The sequence below is a fragment of the Rhincodon typus genome, chromosome 17 (assembly GCF_021869965.1).
Source record: "Rhincodon typus isolate 14 chromosome 17, sRhiTyp1.1, whole genome shotgun sequence".
Lineage (NCBI taxonomy): Eukaryota > Metazoa > Chordata > Chondrichthyes > Orectolobiformes > Rhincodontidae > Rhincodon > Rhincodon typus.
The window spans coordinates 25122834-25134705 of NC_063348.1; the positions used below are offsets into that span (position 1 = coordinate 25122834).

Here is an 11872-nt window from a genome sequence, read left to right on the forward strand (position 1 = left end):
CATACACAGATTATTATTCAAACAATCCCTCAACTTTTTCCAATTTCACAAGTTCATTTTCAAGTCATTCCTGAGACCCATCCCTTATTATCCTTAATCTCACAGAACAACCATAATCTTCACCAGTATTCAGAATAAAATACCTGTTAAAAACCAAAGTGCAAAGTGCAGTCAGAAATCCTGCACTACCTGCCTGCCTCTCCTAATCTGTTTGATCGTTACCGTTTGCCATCTGTTGGCAATTTTAAGCGGTAGGGTGGCCAGCTCCTGAAAAATGCTATCATGTCACACTTCGCCTCAACAATGTACTTCAGCAACAGGAGATGCTGTCAAGGCGGGAACACCAAAACTCAAAGTCCTAAAGTACGTGGTCATTTTGAACACAAGAGATTTTGTATGAAAAGGATTACATTGGAGGGGTCCAAAAGGTGTTCTGCTGGATTTCTATTTAATGGACTAGCACCCGAATCTACTGGCAATATAACTGGAGACTTTATACATCACATTTCATAACTCATCCTAGTCTCATTTAGCAGACAGCTGCATTCTTGTAAATCACAGTACTAGGCATGTTCTCTCCAAAAATAGTATTAAAGGGAAATCCTTGGAAATTTTGAGATAAAACTCAAACCCAACATGACAGCATTATCCGATGACATTAGCTCGCTTCAGATCAATCTCACAACAGGCAGCTGATAAATACTCCATTTCATCGGACCAGATTTTTCTGGCATATTTATAATAAACCAAGCAACTCTGAAGCTCACTGCTGGGCAAACTCAAAGACAACATCTTTAGGCTGATTCAGAGTCAAAAGATGCAAAAGCAGAATTATGTAACGGTAACAGTGCCTGAAGGGGGGCCAAAAATGCAACTGACAAACAAATCAAAATACTTGCATTCACATAACACCTTTCACGACTTCTGAACATCACAAAGGGCTTAACAGCCAACGTAGTATTTTTGGAGCAGAGTCAGTGCAGTAATGCATGGAGGATTCCACACAACAAGCTCCGACAAAGAGTACCGTGATCCTGAACAGGTCATTTCTCTTATCAAACTGATGCTGATTAAGAAGTAAACATCAACCAGGAAACCTGAGTTCATCCTCTTGCTATTCATAATATCTTCTTACCAGCTTGATCTGTTCAGAGACACAAGTCAATCACCACAACTCTTGTGAAAAACACCAACATGGTCTGTGGCAGTAAGAAAGAATCTTGCTTTTAATTACAAAGGACCTTTGAAACTAAACAGTCATATAGTATGTCCTCAACTTCAAGCTGTAGAAGTAAAAACCTTATACCAAAGGTCGGCAGGATGGTGAAGGCAGCATTTGGTACGTTTGCCTTCATCCGTCAGAACAGAGTGGAGGAGTTGAGATATCATGGTGAGGTTGTACAGAGCATTGGCGAAACCACTTCTACAACACTGGTAGAATTCTAGTCACCTTTCCGTAGCAAAGTGGTCGTTAAACTTGAGAGGGTGGACAGAAGTTTTAAGAACGTTGCTGGGGCTGAAGTCTTTGAGCTGTAGGTAAGAGGCTGAAATAGGCTGGGGCTTTCTTCCCTGGAACCTTGGAGGCTGAGGGGTGACCTATTTGGGATTTATAAAATCATGAAGGGCATCCATAGGATTAACAGCCAAGGTCTTTACCCTAGGATTGGCCTGGGGTGGGGGTGGTCCAAAATTAGAGGTCATAGGTTTAAGGTGAGAGGGGAAAGGTTTTTTTTTAAAAAAAAGGACCTGAGGGGTAACTCTGTCCCACGCAGAGGGCGATGCGTTTATGGAACGAGCTGCAGAGGAATTGGAGGAGGTGGGTACAATTACAACATTTAAAAAGGCATCTGGATGGGTATACAAATAGAAAGGATATGGGCCAAATGCTACCAAATGGGACGAGGTCAGATTGGAATGTCTGGTCAGCGCAGAAGAGTCTGGGTCTGTGCTGTATGACTATGCAAGACTTTTTAAAAAAAAGACTACAGCACAACTAGAGGGAGGGGCATACAAAAGAAAAATAACAGCTCGTAGCTGCCCCAGACACCCTATTCCCCTCCACATCTGGCAAACTCAATTCTCAACCCATCGTTTGTCTTTCCCCATTTTCTCAGTCCTCTCATATCAAGGAATTTGCCTATAATGTAGGCATATTTCATGACTTGGGGATATCCCAAACCAACTTACAGTCAAAGTACTTCACTAAAATGAAGCTGTTGTAGCAACTCCCACCACCATGGCCTCTCCCATTAGTTGCAAGCTACTGAATCGTTTGCTCTATTTACTCTTTTCCTTTAAAAACAAAACCTTACCTCTTCCAAGAAGTTCATTTTTATCTCTAAACCCACCTCACACTCCAAATCACTTTTTCAGCTCCAAACTCTTACCTTGAACTAAGGTACTTTTGGTCTCTCCCACAATGGCTGATTCAAACTTTCAATCCAGCTTACATCCTACTCTTTCCATTGGTATTGTTTACAAAACAAAAAAAAAAATCAATTACACTCAAGACTGCAACCACAGAACATGAACCTTTCTTGAAATACAAGTTAAAACTTCACGGACCTCTCCTCTTCCACATTTATTCCATGCTAATCACAATTTAGAACCAGGTTCACATGCACACTGAAGACATTGACGTACACTGCTGACATTGATGTAGACTGCCACGACTTTAGAATTTGATGTCAAATTGTAAATTAATCAGACCTTCCTACAAGCAAAAATTAAAACAAGTCGCAGCCAATAATTCTTGACCAAATCAAAAACTTACACCTTTGTCACCAACTTAGTTCCCTGTCTCAAGTATGAAGAATTTTGTTTTACTTCATCTCTCATCATTCTAAACTCTAGAGAATAACTCACTCATTCCAGAAATCAGTCCAGAGAACCATTATCGGACTCCCTCTAAAGCACACAACTCGTAAGTGTAAGGAGGTGAAAACAACAACTAGTAGGGTACCATTGATTAGTGCTTTATTCCACAACCTACAATCTGCATCATAACCCACGTTCTTGAAGTTTCAACTTTAACAGCCTTGATAGATTGTTCCCTCTCATTTGCAAAGATGATATTTGTTTCAGTTATTACAGCATGCCTCTTTCAATACTGCTAATAAATTTAATAAGTCAACCCACTCCTGATAATTCAAAGATCTGAAACAATGTTATAGTCCGTAATTTATATTAAGTAACATAATGCAAGGAAAGAGTTTGTAGTTTACAGCAGATTACTTGAGTCAAGTGTCTTAGAGTTAAACAGACTTTTAACTGGCAAGTACAACAGAACCAAAATTACCTGAAACAATAATTTTTTCACCTTAAAAAAAAACTGTGGGAATAATTTATTTCAGTAAAAAAGTGAAATAAACACTTGAGCATGTAAATGTAGCAACTACTTGGAAATGAACTAATAACGTTATTATTTATTCTGAGGAGAATCAAAAACAGCAGTAGGTGGTTATGCTTCAGTTATATAGGGAGTTAATGGGACCACATCCAGAGTACCAAGTACAGATTTGGTTTCCTTATTAAAGATTGGATGTACAAACAGTTCCCAGATCACAAACAGGTTCCATTTTGGAGTCTGATATAACAAGGTGTAGAGCTGGATGAACACGGCAGGCAAAGCAGCATCCTGCTCCTCTGATGCTGCTTGGCCTGCTGTGTTCATCCAGCTCTACACCTTGTTATCTCAGATTCTCCAGCATCTGCAGTACCTACTACCTCCGAATCCATTTTGGAGTCTGTTTGCAAGTCAGAACACCACCCACATCAATGTAAAGTAAATGCTTGTATGTCAGGTGTTGTAAGTTACATCCCCCGTAAGGGATTATGCCTGTTATTCAGACAATCCCTCTATATCAGAAACACTTCACGAAGTTTACCAGACTAATACTGGAATGGGTGGGTTGTCTGATGAGGGAAGGCCAGACAACTTAGGCTCGAAGCCAGTGGAAAAAGAAGGTATGTGTTTGCGCATGCGCGGTCTGGGGGGGCGCGCAGTGGCGGGGGAAGCAGGGAAGATCAGGGTTGGTATTTGTCTTAGCAGGGTAAATACAGAAAGGATATTTCCTCATGGGAGAATCTAGAATGTCTAGAGTCACTTTCAAAATTGAGTCACCCAGTTCAGATGTGAGGAGAAAATCTCACTCACTCAGTCATGAGTATTTAGAGTTTCCTTCCTCAAACACCACCAGAGCAGAATTCTTGAAAATTTTACTGGCAAAGATGGATACATTGTTGATAAGCAAGCAGGTGAAAGGTGATCATTGATAGGCAAGAACATGAAGTAACTAGGTCAGTTGTTATCTTACTGAACGGCCAAGCAGGCTCGAAAAGCCAAGTGGCCTGCTCCGAATTCATCCACTTAGAAAGTATACTTTTGTAATAATATGCAAGGAGCCAAAGTAATGCAAGAAGCTGTAGTGTGATATGAAAGATTATATAACTGATGGGACAATCAACCATACGGTAGATGAAGCAGAAATCAGCATCCTCCACCGGTAATACAACCTTCCCAGATTATTGACAAAGATGTTTTATTGAATACACAACTAAACTCCCATCATTGAACTAAATACATTTTTGCTTTTCTGAAATTATCATGATATACAGTTGTTGTGTCAAGGTACGGATATCTCTCACTTCTACTTTCAACACTAATCAAGCTTCTCATGGTTGTATTGCTACAAAATCATGTTGTTATGAGGGTAGTTAATTGATAAAGAAAAACCAGGTGAAAGGAGGGGTTTTTCCTTGGGTCACATTTTGTGTATCTCGAAGGAATGACAACTGAAAATGCATGAAAGGGATGTTCTTAGAGGGATTGGTTAGAGTATGTTCTAACTACAAACACCAGAAGAAACACAACAGTTTAATTTATGCATAAATTCAGGGCCATTGTGGTACAAACTCCACAATTCATATTCCAATTTAAAAAATCTTAACTGTTTCTAACATCAATATTGTCACTATATTTTTCTTTATAATGTTTACAGTTGAGAACAAGCAAGTTATTGACTATTTAAACTGAACATGCAAAGAAACCACTTCAAAAAACAATTATAAACAGAAATACATTACAAGAATACAAGTTTCATATAACAAGTCATTTGATTCTAAAATCATTTATTAAAGATTTTTATTCTAGTACTCGCATAAAAAAAAACTTAAATCCCAGGTGACAATCATCACGAACTATCACCTTACATGCGCTTCTAAAGCACATAGCTGTTGAAGTTACTGCAGTTGACATTGATGCTTAAGAAAAATTAAAGGACATTATGAATAATACTGAATAACCATGTGTTCGTTACTGTAAACTACTTTTTACATAAGTTAAAAATACAGAAACACAAGTAGGACCATTCAGCCCCTCTTTGCCAGTGAGATCATGGCTGATCTGCATCTAAGCTCCATTTATCTCTCTTGGTTCCTTATCTTATTGTAATCTTTATTCAATAAAAATGATTAATCTTCCAATTTTAAATTATTTGAGCAAGAATTCATGGCTTTTTAAGTGTATAAATAAAGGATGGCAGACACTGCACTGAATTTGCACACTCAAATAAAAGCTGGTTTTCAATTATTTGCTATTTTTGATGGCGTTCGTTGAAGGCTAAAAGTTTGCCAAGACACTGGTTTTCGTTCTTCTTTGAATAAGATGATGGAATCTTCCACTTCCATCCAAGTTAGATCTCATCTGCAAATCAGCACCCATAATAATACAGGCTTGACTCAAGACTGTTATTGTAAGGTCATCCTGTATTATAAGATAAAGTCAAAAGTGGGGTTTGAACACAATCTTTTAATTCAGATACAAGTGCTTCTGATTGAGCCTTTTATTATGAAACTCAAGTCTTGGGAGCTTGTGTTTTCCAATCTGTTCAATTAGTATCCAAACCTACATTCATACCCAATTAATGCATGAAGCAAGTGTTATATCTGTTCAAAAGACTAACCAAGTCAACATAAGGAAATGCCAAACAACACAAAATGGCAAATAGTAACACATTACAGATCAAATTTTACACAATGATACCTATTTAATTAAAACCCAACTATCAATCAAGATGTAGCTCATGAAAATGACATCACCTATTTCAAGGAGGAGTAAGAGACTCACATTTAAAAAGAAGGTGTCTTTCACAACTTCAAAGCATCTGTAAGCATTACAACCAATAAAGAGTTTTTGAAATATGGTCACTTTTGTCATGTAGTCCATTCGTGATCAACAAGAACTGAAGTAATAAGATAGTGATCATAATTGTTTTGGTGATGTTGGTTGAGATATACATATTGCTCTGGAAGCCAGAATTCCCAACGTTCTCCAAGTGCTGCCTTTGATCACTTACTTCCAACTGAGAGGGCACATTTGCTTGAACATCTCATGTTTAAAAAAATGGTAGAGCCTTGGGTACTGTCGTAGAAGAGACACCTAGGGGTGCAGGTACATAATTCTTCAAAGCTTGCGTCACATATAGATAAGATGGTTAGAAGGCATTTGGCATGCTTACCTTCATTGCTCACTCCTTTGAGTATAGGTGTGGGGACATTATGTTGATATGTTGAGGTTGTATGGGACATTGGTGAGGCCTCTTCTGGAATACTGTTTCCAGTTCTTATTGCCTAGTAAAAGGAGGAATACTATCAAGCTGGAGAGGGTTCAGAAGAAATTTACCAGGATGTTGCCAGCTATGGAAGGTCTGAGTTGAAGGAAAGGCTGGGACTTTTTTCACTGGAGTGTAGGAAGCTGACAGGTGACCTGAAACAAGTTTATAAAATAATGAGAGGTATAGATACAGCCGATGGCAGTTGAAATTCCCCATCACAGGGGGAAGACAAGACTGGGGCACACCTTTAAAGGTGAGAGGAGAGAGATTTAAAAGAGGCATGAGAATTTTTTTTTTTTTTTTTTTAAAAAAAGCAGTGAGGGTGGTACATGTGTACAATGAGCTTCCTGATGAAGTGATGGATGGGGGTACAATTACAACATTTCAGATGGATATATGGATAGGTAAGGTTGAGGGATATGGACCAGCAGCAGGCAGGTGGGACTAGTTTTGTTTGGGATTATGTTCAGCACGGTCTGGTTGGACCAAACAGTCTGTTCCCATACTATTTGACTGCAGCATTCCCCTAGCATCGCACTAGAGTGTCAGTTTGAACAATATAATCAAGTGTCTGAAGGGAGTCTTGTACAGCATTCTCCTGGGACAGAAAGCTATCACTGAACCAAAGCTGATAACCGATTCCAGTTTTCATAATGTGTCTAGATGAAGGTGACTATTTAGTCCATCACCACTAGACAACATATAAAGATTGAAATATTATTTGCTCATCACAAACAAATATTCAGCTATTCTTTAAATGGTTCAAGTAAATTCAAGTAAAATCTCTAGAAGCATGTCAGTTAAGTCCTAAGTGTACCTGTTAAAGCTGTGCATCTACTACAGTTACTATAAATGTTTAGGTTTCAGTTGTGTTCAGATTTACACATTCGACAGTTTGCATAAAAAGCTGAAAACTCTTATGGGTGAAAAAACTTAAACTGAATTGAACAAGTAGTCTGGTGTTGACAACGAAGCCCTGTCACAAACAGTCCTGTAGCTTTCCTTGCTTAGAGTTCAGCACTCAAGTGTCTCGTTTTAATTTCAATTACAGGCCACAACATCAAAAAACAAAAGGTGGTCTGACAAAAATTAAGTTTAAGCATGATTTTCTCACTACTTTGACCTGTTAAACTCTCCAATTATAAAATTACAGATTACATATCTGTGGATATATCATTACAAAATCTAATGTTAACCCAAACTGGTGTAAAATACATAAACCTGTTTCGTTCTATTTTTACAAAAAAAAGTACTTCCCTGAGAATAATCAGGAAGACTACAAAAAAAAGTTTATGCTTTTCTTTCGTAAATTTAGAAAGGAATTAGATGTATACATGGTATGGACATATGTTTTCAACAGTTGGTCAGTTCTATCATATTTCTTTGTTAGGAGTAGGAAGCCACATATATTCCTTTCATAACAATTGCTCCGATAAAAATAAGTGAACGAAGGTCACGGGAATTGCCTCCAACGTTCAAAGTTACCAAATACTGAAGGCAAAATACTTCTTAATGGGCATCAATTGCCTCGTTGTATATATACAAAGAGGTCAGACAAGATTACTGACGACACGATACCATGCCGGTTCTGATACGACAGCAGGTTTGCTTTACACTTGACCTCAACACGAAGCAAAGCAGTAAGAGTTTGCACCTCTCTCTCTCTCGATGAACGATATCTCACCGCCCCCTTCCGACTAAAGTAGAAAGGGAACCTTAAAATCCAGTTTCTGGACACTTGGCCACTTGGCCACAAGACGAAAGAAACACAGGAAGGGCATGAAAACTCACAGGGGAAAACGCATCGCTTGCTTTATTTGGGGGGTGGGGGTGGAAAGAGAAAAAGCTAGGTTCAAGAGTAAAACAAAATGCCAAATCGAAGAAAAAAAAATGGAATTTAAGAGATGAGCAGCATTTAATCCTATTTTCCAAAAGGACCTTTCCATTTTTCTCCACCTGGCGGCGTATTTCTTTAAAATTGGTTAGTCTCTTTAAATCGCCAAAAGATAATGACTATATCTACATGAGATTGTAGAAATTTAAAAACTTACACCCGTCAATGTCACAAAATAGCACAGCAAGGACAAAATAAACCGGTATAAAAAAGTTACTGTGCAAACAAATTACGGCTAAAAGCCGATGATGGAACGTGAAGTTAAAGCCGGTTCCATTTTGTACGACTGGCTTCAGGAGGAGAAAAAAAAGGAAAACCGTTCAGGCCGAAAGCAAAGCCTCGGCATAAACTCTCCGAAAAACAGGATGGCAGCTCCATCCCTTCAGCATCGGCGTCGAAAACAATCGCCACTTGTTCGAGGAAAGGGAGCAGAACAAAAACCCAAAGTTTTAAAAAAATCCTACAAATTTCATTGTTTAAAACAGACATACACAGAGAACCCCGGCCATGATTTCTCACCCCCTTTCCTTACCCCAATTTAGCTGCTTTCTGCGATCAGACGGGGGCCAACATCAATACAGAAACATCCGAGCGAGTCGTCCTTTTTTTTAAAAAAAATATAAAAATAGGTAAACTTCCGTCGTTGTTTTTTTAAAACAGAAACCCACCCTCGCTTCGCTTCTCTCCTCAGGTCGAGCCAGGGATCGCCGTCCAAATTTGAGGGGCAATTTCTACAAAATTAACATTATAATCCAACATGGCGGCTGGCGTCGGCCGGCGGGCTGTCAGCGGCTCCCGCAGCGACTGGCAAAATAATCCCGCAGCTTCTTCCACCTCCACCCCCCCCCCCCCCCCACTACTCCCTCACTTCTCCACCTCCCTCAACAAAACAAAACCACGGTGGGGGGTGGGAACACACACTATCTCCAACCTACAGCCACCCGGCGACAAACACCGATCGACCAGCGAAGGCTTTCTCTTGACTGCTTGAGGTTCCGAGCCAGGGTGCGGCTGCCTTTTATTTTAATTATCAATTTAAATCCCCTCTCATCCAAAACGCGGATGTATACAATAAAAAGTCCCTCCCTCCCTCTCTCTCTCTTCTCAAGCAATTCATTTCCCTTTAACATCACACGATGATGACAAGATAGCTCATCTTCATGCTCCAGCTCCTCTCCACTTTCCATTAATGCACACTTTCTGAATAGTTACTTTTTATTTCGTTTTTTTTGAGAAAGGGAGAGCCAGGGCAGTTTTAAAGTATCATAGCAGAACGCTTCCCTTGGCTACATTGGGAACTTATGAGTCCGTAGAACTTGATTATGCTCTGTTTTTAATGTGTTTTTCTAGGGCATTATTTTCTCCCTGCTTCCCCACCCAGTCGTGCACATAAAGCTGTTGGTCTGTATTGCAATTGCAAAGTAAATTAAGCAGTAATCCCATGAGCATCCCCATGGTTTGGAGGGAGAGAGAATTCAATTATCACAGGAGTTGAAGTCTATGTAAGAAACTAGAGGCTTTGTCCTCACATTATCATCACAGAACGAAAATTGTTAAGCTGTTTCACAGTAACACAAAATTACTGTGATTAAGGAAACTCTCACACTTAGTTGACAGTAGTACAGTTAAATCTTATGGAATGGACACCATTGTAAATTTTGAAGTGACGTTGAAGTATTTTCTCAACTTAGAGGTTCGCAAAGGGTTAGAGTCTAATTTTGACAATATGGTATTGACACCTTAAATGTAACTGGCACTTCTCTGTGGTTTCATTACAGAGTTGCTGGCACTTTCCAAAATTATATTTCATTCATTTTTTCCATAATGAGTCATGACTTAAACTGATGTTAGGTTTAGGACAAATGAATTATCCCTATCCTTTCTCTCCTGTACTGGAAACCATATTAAAAGTTAAGGGAAATCAATCAATAAAAAGGTTGATCCAAATAAATAATTCAATACTTGTTTTAAATCAATATTTATCTGGATTAGGTACACAGGTGATGAAGGGATTTATAATGTTGTGAAGAACAGAAGTAAAACCATGGATTGAGAGTTTTAGAAACGAGTAAAAGGATAAAAATATTAATAAAAACAGAAAACATAGAGTGAAACTAAACTGGCCAGATATGTAAAACCTTTATAAGAATATAAAGAGGAAAGTAGCTAAACATTTCTCCCTAAAACACAGGAGAAATAATCACTGGGAATGAAGAGATAACAGAGGCCAAATGCTATACAAACACAGTTAATAAGTGTGACACATTAGACAAAATGACTTACATATGAAAAATAAAGTGTTATCAAGGGGTGAACAATAGTGTGGAGTTTCAAATAATTAGTATCAGAATAGGAAAAAGTATGAGAATTATAAACCCCCAATTCTGATGGCCTGCACCGAGGGTTGTAAAAGTGACAGCTGCACAGGATGGATATAATAGTTATTATTTTTCAAAAATCTCTGGATTCAAAGTTAGAAAATGTAACACCACTATACACCAAAAAAGTAAGGAAATAAAAATACGGAAATGCAGGCGACTTAGCCTGACACCAATTATTGGGAAAATCCTGGAACTTATGAATAAGTAGAACTTAATAATGTACTCAGAAAATCATGGTATGGTTTTACAAAGTCAGCATGGTTTTACAGAAGGGAAATCATGAAGTCATAGAGTTATTAGGGCACAGAAAGAGACCATTCAGCCCATGGAATCCATGTTCCTGAGAAATCAATCAGTCCCATTACACTGTTTTATCCCCGTAGACCTGTAAGTTTATTTCACTCAAGTGCCCATCAAATTTCTTTTGTAATCATTCATCATCCTTACTTCCACCAGCCTAGTATATAACAAATTCCAGATCATTATCACACATTGCATAAAAAAGTTCTTTCTCACATCTCCTATGCATCTGTTGCCTAAAACTTAAATTTGTGTTGACTTGTACCATCAGCTAATCAAACAGCTTTTTTTTTGTCTGGCCTCTCCAAAGAAATCTATAAACGACATAGAAGAAAACATGGGGGGATAGGTAAGTTAGGAGATGATATGATGATAGGCTGGGCAGTTGACAATGAAGAAGAAGGAGGATATAGACAGATTGGTCAATAAGCTTCACACGTTCAGAAAGGAGAGATCACATCCAGAGTGAGACAGCCCAAGTGAGTATATAGTTCGGGGAATTTGGAATAATGTCGGAATAGAACTGGATAAATTGAAGCCCAGGATCACAGGCCCAGCACAGAAGTGTGACATCACAGGTAAACCATAGAGATAGTAGGAACTGCCGATGCTGGAGAAGCTGAGATAACAAGGTGTAGAGCTGGATGAACACAGCAGGCCAAGCAGCATCAGAGGAGCAGGAA

The 11872-nt window shown here is 38.8% G+C and overlaps 1 protein-coding gene across 6 annotated transcripts in view; it reads right to left on the bottom strand.

Moving 5' to 3' along the window:
* kmt5b (lysine methyltransferase 5B) overlaps positions 1 to 9553 on the bottom strand; it is a 41890-nt gene extending 32337 nt beyond the window's left edge. Inside the window, exons 1-2 of one of the 6 annotated variants that reach the window (XM_048606933.1) lie at positions 9444 to 9553; positions 9041 to 9109 (exon numbers count right to left, since the gene is read on the bottom strand). The gene's annotated coding sequence lies outside the window, so the exon portion shown is untranslated. Of the gene's footprint in view, positions 1 to 9040; positions 9338 to 9439 lie in introns of those variants that run through there. The other 5 variants (XM_048606934.1, XM_048606935.1, XM_020512009.2 and 2 more) reach the window with 5 other exon arrangements.
* Between the last annotated feature and the right edge of the window lie 2319 nt (positions 9554 to 11872).